The following is a 10,051-nucleotide window of genomic DNA, read 5'->3' as shown; positions in this document are numbered from 1 at the left end:
GGAGGCAGTCACCGGGCTGGTTGAGAAAGGAATGGACACCGATGGCCCACCACCATGCGGTTCCCTACCTCCCCGCTTCCTCTTTCTCTTGCCACTGTGCTAAGGGCAGGAGGTGGACCAATTGGGGCCTGCTGGCCGGGGGGAGAGATAAGGTGTGGGAGGTTGGCCACTGGCCCCGAGGAAGGACCCAGCCTTTGGCCCCCCTGGGGAAGGGGCCATGCCCACCACCACCCATTCCCGGTTCCCTGTCCCAGCTTGGGGCCAAAGGCCCCGAGCGGGGTCAGAAGAGTAGGTGATAGTTGCCGGGCGCGGAAGGAAAGAACACTGGACACTAAACACCGCCAGCTGGCCATGGGAGGTTAGCTGTGGGAGCACACTGACCACCAGGAGTCAGCTCCTGCATTGAACGTCTGCCACCTGGTTGTCAGTGTGTGTCATAGCAACTGGTTGACCGGTCGTTCCGGTTGTTCAGTCGTAATGGTCACTTAGGCTTTTATATATATAGACTAGAGGCCCAGTGCACAAAACTCATGCACCTCTGGGGTCCCGCCCCCCGTCCTCCCTAATATTCATGTATTTTTGTATATGTGTATATGTATGTATATATTTTTTTGTTGTTAATCCTCATCTGAGGACATTTTTCATTGATTTTTAAAGTAGTAGGGAAGGTAAGAGACAAAGAGAGAAACATGGATGTGAGAAAAACTCATCAATTGGTTGCCTCCTGAACATGCTCTGACTGGATTGGGCCGAAACAGTGCCACTGACAGGGCCGACTGCTGGCGGCCTGCTGGGGCTCAAGCATTGAGCCTATGGCGATTTTCTGTTTCTGCATCCACTTCTGGTAGAAGTTCCATGGTAGGAGCTGCTGATGTAGCGACCACTTTCTGTCTTGATCTTCTTGTCCTCCTATCCTGACTGCCCCCCAGATGGCTTCTTCCAGTCCCACTTGAGCTGCTGCTGGCCTCTGGTCAAGTTCTGGGCCTCATCCCCCATCAGGTCCATGACAGCGCCAGATACCTGCTGCCTAAAGGTGCCCTGTCCCCACCAAAGCGCAGGCTCTGTTCACTGTTGAAGCCCTTGGGCCAATAGGGGACATAGAAATCCTGGTCTAGTGGCCAGGCCTCCTCCTTCTGCCTCTTGGCTCCCCACTCAGGTCCTGATTGCTGCCGCCGTTTCCGGCCCATGACCTCTGTGAAGAAGTCCTCCATGCTCTCTCCCTCCTCCTCCTCCTCCTTCTCTTCCTTCTGCTCCTCCTCCTTCTCCTCCCTTTCCCAGGCTGCTCTGCCTGCCAAGTTGGGCAGCTTGGGGCTGGGCCAGCCAGACCCTCCTGCTGCTCCTGCTGGCCCTGCTGGAACCTGGCAATGGCCTTGCAGTCCTTCTGCCATTTGGTCTGCATCACCAGGTTGCTCAGGTCCCGGCTGGAGGTGTTGATCTCAAAGATGGTCGCTCGCAAGCGGTACTGCTTGATGCTGTCCACCAGCCTCAGCCGCTGCAGCTCCTCCTCCTCAAAGCTCAAGCTAAAGAGGGGGTGCAGGGCCAGCCCCACTAGGTCCAGCTCCTTGGCCCACTTTATGGACTCTGGTGAGGGCACTAGCTGCGAAGGCATGTACTGCTGAAGGGCGTTGTAGGCCATGCAGCCCAGGTCCCACAGCTCCAGCGACACCCCCAGGGTATTCTGCAGGTTGCAGTCCTTGTCATCCATCATGCTCTGTGGCACCCAGCACACCGTCCACGACTGCACCTGAGGGGTCCTCCAGGGGGCGGGGGAGGGTGAGGGCACAGCCCAGAAACAGGTGCAGGTCCAGCAGGTAGGGGATCTCATCTGGGGCCACCAAAGAGTAGGTTGTGCCACTTTGGCCAGCCCGGGCCACATGACCCACATGGTGCAGGAAGAGCTTGCCCTTGGCCAGGAAGCTGAAATTAATGATGTTGTCTAGCAGCAGGATGTGCAGATCCCGGGCCACCAGGTCAGTCATGATGAAGGTGAAGCACTTGCCATGGGTGAACTTGGCCAGGTTGATCTTGTGGGCCATCTGGTTCAGGGTGCTGTAGATGTGGGTGCAGCTCACCTGCTGGAGCGGCCTTGGCCCTGTGGAGACCAAGAGGCTGGGGGAGGCAGACGCTCAACGCCTGAGCCTAGGATGGGGGTTGGACAATCGGGGGCAGGGCCAGCTATGGGAGGAGCCAATAGGGACTGGATGGGGCAGTTGGCCACTGCAGTGCACATCATAGCCAACAGTCATTCCACTGTTTGGTCAATTTTCATATTAGCCTTTTATTATATAGGATAGCCATTCTGACAGTTGTGAGATGATATAGCATTGTGGTTTTAATTTGTATTCCTCTGACAATTAGTGATGTGGTTCATATGTCTATTAGCCATCTGTATGCCCTCTTTAGTAAAGTATCTATTCAGACCCTTTGCCCATATTTAATTGGATTGTTTTAATTTTTTGGTGTTGAGATATATGAGTTCTTTACAAATTTTGGATGTTACCCCCTTATCAGATGTATCATTGATGAATATATTTTTCCATTCAGTGCATTGTCTTTTCACTTTGTTTATGGTTTCTTTTGCTGTGGAAAATCTTTTTGGTTTGATGTAATTGCATTTGTTTATTTTTTTCTTCTGTTTCCCCTTGCCTGAGGAGATATATCAGAAAAAAAATTACTAAGAGGAACATCAGAGATTTTACTGCCTATGTTTTCTTCTAGGAATTTTATGGTTTTAAGTCTTATATTCCAGTTTTTAATCCATTTTGAGTTTATTCTTGTGTATGTTGTAAGAAGGTGGTCTAGTTCCATTTTTTGTATGTATCTGTCCTATTTTCCTAACACTGTTGGATCCCATTGTATGTCCTTGCCTCCTATGTCAAATATTGATTGACCATATAGGTGTGGGTTTACTTCTGGGTTCTCTATTCTGTTCCATTGATCTATATGTTTGTTTTTAAGCCAGTACCATGCTGTTTTGATTACTTTATCCTAGTAATATCAGGTAGTGTGATTCCTCCAACTTGGTTCTTTTTTAAATTCTATGTTATGTTTAAGTGTTTGATAACATATTCTGAACAAGGATTGCAATTTCATGCTTCTGTCTGTTAGTAATTTTGCTCATAGTTTTGTATCATTTTTTGTTGTTGTTGTTGTTTGTTTGTTTCAGGTAGAAGAACACTCTTCAGTATTTCCTGTAATGCAGCTCTTATGCTGGTAAATCTCTCAACTCCGTATGTCTGGAAAATTCTTTATTTCTACTTTATACCTAAAGTATAACTTTGCTGGTTTTATTATTCTTGGCAGGTGATTCCTCTCTTTCAATAATTTAAATATTTGATTTCACTCTCTCATAGCGGTAAGGTTTCTGCTAAAAAAAAAAAATTAATGGACTTTCCTTTATATGTTACTCTTTTTTGCCCCGGATGTCTTGAGAATTCTTTCTTTATTGTTACTTTTTGGCAGTTTTAATATAATGTCCCTGAGAGAAGGCAGTTTTGGATTGAAATAATTAGGTGTCCTGTTAATGATGAGGAAAATAAGACATTTTTGGAGGGGAGACCAGCAACCTGACTCTGTACCTAGTTAATTAGTATCCCTAACGCACATTCCTGTTAGCCTATAGTCTGGTCACTGCCCCTTCCTTAATTATCTGGTCTTGCAAGACCTGTTTACCTAAATACTCCCATTTTACAGAAGCCATAAGCCATGAATCATGCACAACCCCCGGAGGGGGTTATCAGCGCTGGCGCCAGGCCAGGCCTTTAGGTGTGGTCTCATGGCTCCCATCCCAAAACACAGGGCTTTTTGCAAAGCCCACAAAAGGTCCACAAGTCTGATCCTTATTTGGGGACCAAAAAACCAAAGGGTATAAAGAGAAAGCTTCCTCCATATTGGTTTGCTCAGGATTTGGAAACAGGCTCCCCTGAGTCATGGTACTAGCACATCTGGAAATAAATGGGTTTTTCCTGTATCTCCGACTACTCTTGTGTGTATTTTCCAGCTACCTGGTAAATTCTGTAACATTAGCTTCTTATATTTGAGGTTCTAGTTCTTTCCACAGGTTTGGTAAGTTTTTATTAATTATTGTTTTGAATAGTCTCTCTGTTTCCTTCTCCCTTTCTTCCCCTTCTGGTATAGCCATGATTCTTGTATTGCTTTTTCTAATGGAGGCAGATAGTTTTTGTAAAGTTCTTTCCATTTTTTTTTTTTACTCTTAATTCTCTCTTCTTCCACCTGAGTCTTTTCTACATTTCTGTCTTCTATGTCACTAATACTTTGCTCCATCTGGCCTACTTTATTCCCTAAGCTAGCTATTTTATTCTTCCTCTCTTTTGTTGAATTCTTCAGCTCCAGAATTTCTGCCTGGTTCTTTTTTATAGTTTCAATATCATTAGTTCAGTTATCTTTTTATTCATTGATTTTATTTCTGAATTTGTTGGATTGCCTTTCTGAGTTTTCTTGTATCTTGTTGAATTTTTTCAGAATTGCAATCTTAAATTTGCTGTCCCTTAGATAACATTATCATGTCTTTATGTTTATTTCTCAGAGATTTATTTCATTTCTCAATTTCCTTGTTATCTGGTTATTTATTGTGCTTGATAGGTTATTTCTCTGGATATTGTTTTGTTTTTTTCTTTCCAGCCCTTTTACAATTTGCTAAGTAAGGATTTCACTGCCCAGTGGGCCACAGGAAGATGGGGTGGGCAGATTCCCCATCTGCAGAATACTTTGTTTAATGCTGGTGGGTTTTGGAGTGCTACAATTTTTTTTTTTTGCATTGTTTCTCTGTCCTTAACCATGGGCTCAGCTTCAATATGTGCCAGCCACCCAGGCCCAGCTGTCTTGCTCCTCTGGTCTGGTCTGCCTAGTGGGTTCTGTACCCCAGCCCTTCACTGCTATCATATCTCTTGGGGCCATGTTGAACCCAGGCCCACACAGTTTCTGCCTCTGTCCTTCTCCCTCCACACCCATTCTCTGCTATTCTCTCAGAAACACCCACATTTCCAGTGCTCCTGCGAGATGTCTCAGACTTGTGTATTTAACAAGGAATACTTTATTGAATTGTAGCTGTCTAACTTGTAACTTCAAGGGGAGAGACTTGGTAGCACCATCATGCTGCCGATGATACTGCTCAATAGTTGTAAAACTCATAATATACAATGAAAATTTGCATATTTGCATCATAAAAAGTTGCTTCTCCTCAATTTATAACAACTAACTTTCATGTGTTTAAGTTTTTTAGATCTTCTGCAAGTTTCTTCTATTTTTCTAAATAATATGCTTCATACTGTTATTTCTTGACTTAATAAAATTTAAGCAATATTAATTGATTTCCTGCTATCATAAATAAGGATGTTGCTCATTTGAACTGTATTCAACTAGTCAAACATTCTCCTCCAAATATAATATTATCAGCAAGATCAATTGCAATCCTAATCAAATGGTATAAATATAAAAAATTATCATACTCCCATTAATAGGAATATTGTGTGACTCCTTCACACTCTAAGATAAAAACATTCGAGTTTCTTCACTTTCCTCTCTTTTTCCTCTTTCTTGCACCTAAGATTCTTCTATTCACCCTAATATTTGTGAAGTACAGGACATGATTTCCATGTGGAGCCTCACCCAGGATAAGTCTAAATATTTAGGAATTCCATATCAAACGAATAAACTGCTTAATAAAATATGTTATAATCTTCTAATTTGAAAAACATACCTACTGCGGATTAGAAATTTCAGGTTTGAAATTAGATTATCTGACTCTTTAAATCTAGATGGAATTTAAATGGAACCACTCTTTAATGTCATTTCACAGAGTTAGAGAAAATCTAGATGCACCCAAACAGCATTTATATATATAAAAGGCTAATATGCAAAGTGTCTTCTTGGGAGTTCTACCAGGAGACCAGGAGTTTGATCCCTCACCATGATGTGCGCTGACCACCAGGGGGCAGCGCAGAATGAAGAAAGGCCCTGGCCAGCAGCCAGCAGCTGGCAGCTGGGGAAGTGAGGCCCCGGCAAGCAGTTGGCAGCTGGGAAAAGGAGGCCCTGGCTGGCAGCCAGAAGGAATGCCCCAGCCAGCAGTTGGACGGCCACAATTGGCCCTGATCACCAGCCAGACCTGCGGACCATACCCATGCATGAATTTCGTGCACTGAGCCTTTAGTCCATGAATAAAAGTCAGCTACATCTCCAGTGTCAGTTTCATAGGAGCTTAGAAGAAGTCTAGATGAAATAATGCAGCTTATGCTTAAAGAACTTCAGAGTCACAAACACTTCTGAAACCTAACTTCTACGTGGGAGAGCAAATCTGAATGACAACAAACATATTTATTAATAAAACTTGATGATTATTCTCAAGTATGAGTTTAAATATAGATTTAAAACCCAACTATCATAGCTAGTCTCTATTCTAAGACATTATACATAAATTATCTAATTTCATTCTTCCCCCAATATGTTGAGATGGGAGTTTTGTCACCCACCCTTCTATATGGTGGAACACTAACAGAGGAGTTAAGTAAATTGTAATAATGGAGCCACAACTTTAGCTCAGCTTGTCTGATTCTAGGGACTTCTGTCTTTATCACTATGTGGTCTGCCAATGTCTCATTTCCTGTGTTTGTTTTTACAACCCAGTAGTTTGACTTAAAGTTGTTATCATGAAATTCCTCTTTTTATATTTAGTAGTCTCTTTTATAGCTATGGTTTTGATAGAATGATTGCTTCTAATCAGTTTTATGAAACTGATTTTGGAAAATTGTTTAGATAAATTTTTAAAATTAGATTTAAATTGACTTGAGTTCATTATTTTAACTACTGAATCATCTTTTAAAAGCATTTTTATTAAAATTATTGGGGGTAATATTGTTTAATAAGATTATATAAATTTCAGGTGTACAACCTTTTAGTACAATATCTGTATATACTCCATTGTGTGCTCACCATCCTAAGTTCAATCTCCTTTCCTCACCGTATATTTGATTCCCTTTGCCCCCATCGCCCTCATCCATTCCCCTTCCCATCATTCTGTGTCTCTATGAGGTTTTTATGTGTTTTTTTTGTATGTTTGTTTTGTTTAAGTGGGATATAAAATAGCCATACAGTTATTTTTAAATAAGTTTTAGAAAGTATCCATGGGTTCTAGGTTTCTGAATCATTATATATTTGAAACTACCTTTAGGTAATTATTAAATAACAGCTTTACTGTGTATTGGATTTTGGAGTCAAAATATTTTCTCCTCAAATCACAGTACTTATAACTTAATTGTTCGGTAAGCTGCTGTTGTAGAGGAGCAGCCTAAGGCTTCTGTGGCTTTTGTTGTTATCATTGTTCTTCACAGTAAGCTATTTTAATTCCTGATTGCAAGGAAGATTTTAAAATATAATCTTATATGCAAATTTTGCTTTTTATTAATTCCATTGGTCCTAATATATTAATTCTATTTTTTATTTTACAAAAGAATAGTGATATTGTTTCTAAGTTTCTTTTTTATTCAAAATTGTGTATTTTTGTTCTTTTTTGTTTTTTGTTATTGTTCATTAATTTTCTTTTTTAAGAATACCAATTATTCATGTATTACATCTGTTACCTAATGTCCCAATTTCAGTCATCAGCTTTTTGTTTCTCTTTATTCTCAACCTTATTTTTGCATTCTCAGAGAATCTTCTAAAGCTTTTTACCTTATTTGTTGAAAATACTGTATTATTTTCTGAAGTGAAAAGTATGTGTTTTCCTCTCTTCAGCATCACAGAGTATTTGAGATCCTGTGTTTCTAATCTGGATGTCAGAGAAAAGGTGGGCAAAGTGTTTTGTTACTTTCTTTGGGTGGGCAGGACCACTTTATTTTGTGGTAAATCATTCGTAGACTAAAGATAATTTTTAGTAATCTAACCTCCTTGTGTTTAGAGTTACTTTCTCTCAGATTCTGGCTAGACACTAACACTTTATGTGTTTGTTAATCAAGTTTTGAATTTCCATCATTTTTTCCCACCTGCATCCTGATAGGTATATAAGCTGAAAAACCTACAACTTAGATGCCATTATAAATCATGGCCATTGCTACACTTGGTCTTTTAAAAATTGAAGTGAAATTCCCATAACATAACAGCAACCATTTGAGAGTGAACAATTCACTGACATTTAACACATTCATAATGTTGTGGAACCACAACATCTGTCTAGTTCCAAACATTTTCATCACCTCAAAATAAACCCCACAGCATTAAGCAGTTACTCCACATTCCCAGCTCACATCTCAGCCCATAGAAACCACCAATCCTCCTTTGTCAGCATGGGATTACCTATTCTGAATATGTCAGGTAAGTGGAATAATAAACCATGTAACCTTTGTATCTACTTCTTTAACTTAGTTCATTTAGTTTTTGAGATTTATCCATGTTATAGCATACTAGAGGCCCAGTGCACGAATTCGTGCATGGGTGGGGTCCCTCAGGGTGGCCTGTGAGGATTGGGCCAAATCCCGCAGTCCAATGCTGCCTGCAGCTCCTACCTGTGTTGAGGGATGTTTAATGAACCGAAGACGCAGAGGTAAGACGAGCACACAGGCGATTGATGCCAGGCAGAGGGCTACAGCTCGCTCAGGCATGTAGCAAACTCTGTACCCTCAACCATTGCTTTTATTGGGGTTTCACACGAGGTTAGTGCGTCAGCAGTTAATCAACAAAATTTTGTTTTGTTCTATATTACAATAGCGCATTGAAGACACTTGCAGCTGTGCATTCCCTTTTCTGCTCTACCCACAACTTTTTAATCTTATCTTTTCTCAGGGAGGTAAATGTTCTGGGAATTCAAGATTGTGAGCAATCATGACCCAGCGTGACTCGCTTGCAAGTCACGTGGTGAACATTCACTTCTTCTTGGCAGGACTTCAGATCCTTGTTTACAAATGTCCAGCTGCATACCTGCCACTCCGCCCATCCTGGCTCCACTGCGCCTGCTGCGGGCTCCCGCCCAATCAGTCTGGATCGGGAGAGGCTCGTGCTGCCGCAGCAGCACTTGGCAGCCATGAGCCCTGCATCTGGTGCCCTCCCGAGGGAAGTGGCCTAGGGGATAGGGCTGAAACTGACTCTCTGACATCCCCTGAGGTGTCCCAGATTGCAAGAGGGCACAGGCCAGGCTGAGACGCCACCGGTGCACAATCAGGGCTGGGGAGGGACCACAGGAGGGCTCCAGGGCATGTCTGGCCCATCTCGCTCAGTCCCTATTGGCCGGACCCCAGTAGCAAGCTAATCTACCGGTCAGAGCATCTGCCCCCTGGTGGTCAGTGCACATCATAGCAACTGGTTGACTGTCTTCCCCCTGGTGGTCAGTGCACGTCATAGAGTGGTTGAGTGGCCTTAGCATATCATTAGCATATTATGCTTTGATTGGTTTAACAGTCGACCAGTCACCGGACGACCAGACACTTAGCATATTAGGCTTTTATTATAAAGGATATTTTCATTTGTGGCCAAATGATATTTATATATCTTATATAATTAAAAAACTGTGAGATATATTTTTAAAAATAATTTGTTGATGAGCATTTATGTTGTTTCCATCTCTGGGCTATTGTGAATAGTGCTGCTCTGAACATTCTTTTACATGTGTTTGCTTGAATAACTATTAATTTTTGAGGATATGCCTAAGAATGGAATTGCTGGATCTTATGGAAATTCTATGTTTAAAATTTTGAAGAATTGCCAAATTGTTTCCCACAGTCACTGAACCATTTACACTCCTACCACCAAAATATGAGTATCCCAATTTCTCCACATCCTCACTAATACTTATTGTCATTCCTTTTTATCACCGGCAACTCAGTTTGTGCTGAGTGGTATGTCATTTGCATTTTTCTAATGGTTAATGATACTGCACATCTTTACATGTGCTTATGGCCCATTTACATATCTTTTTGCGAGAAATGTCTGTTAAAGTCCTTTTCCCATTTTTAAATGGGTTGTTTGCATTTTTGTTACTGAGTTGTTGAGGATTTTTTGCATCTATGTTCATGAGAGATATTGGTCCAGTCTTTTTTCTTATAAT

The 10,051-nt window shown here is 41.7% G+C and overlaps 1 pseudogene; it reads right to left on the bottom strand.

Annotated features, from left to right (window-relative positions):
- Positions 1 to 709: 709 nt before the first annotated feature.
- LOC139021552 (ATP-dependent RNA helicase DDX54 pseudogene) lies at positions 710 to 4,284 on the bottom strand (annotated as a pseudogene).
- Positions 4,285 to 10,051: the final 5,767 nt, after the last annotated feature.

This window comes from Myotis yumanensis, unplaced genomic scaffold, assembly GCF_028538775.1.
Source record: "Myotis yumanensis isolate MYYU_CA2020_CCGP unplaced genomic scaffold, mMyoYum1.0.hap1 SCAF_13, whole genome shotgun sequence".
NCBI classification, from domain to species: domain Eukaryota; kingdom Metazoa; phylum Chordata; class Mammalia; order Chiroptera; family Vespertilionidae; genus Myotis; species Myotis yumanensis.
This window is presented reverse-complemented; position numbering and strand designations above follow the sequence as displayed.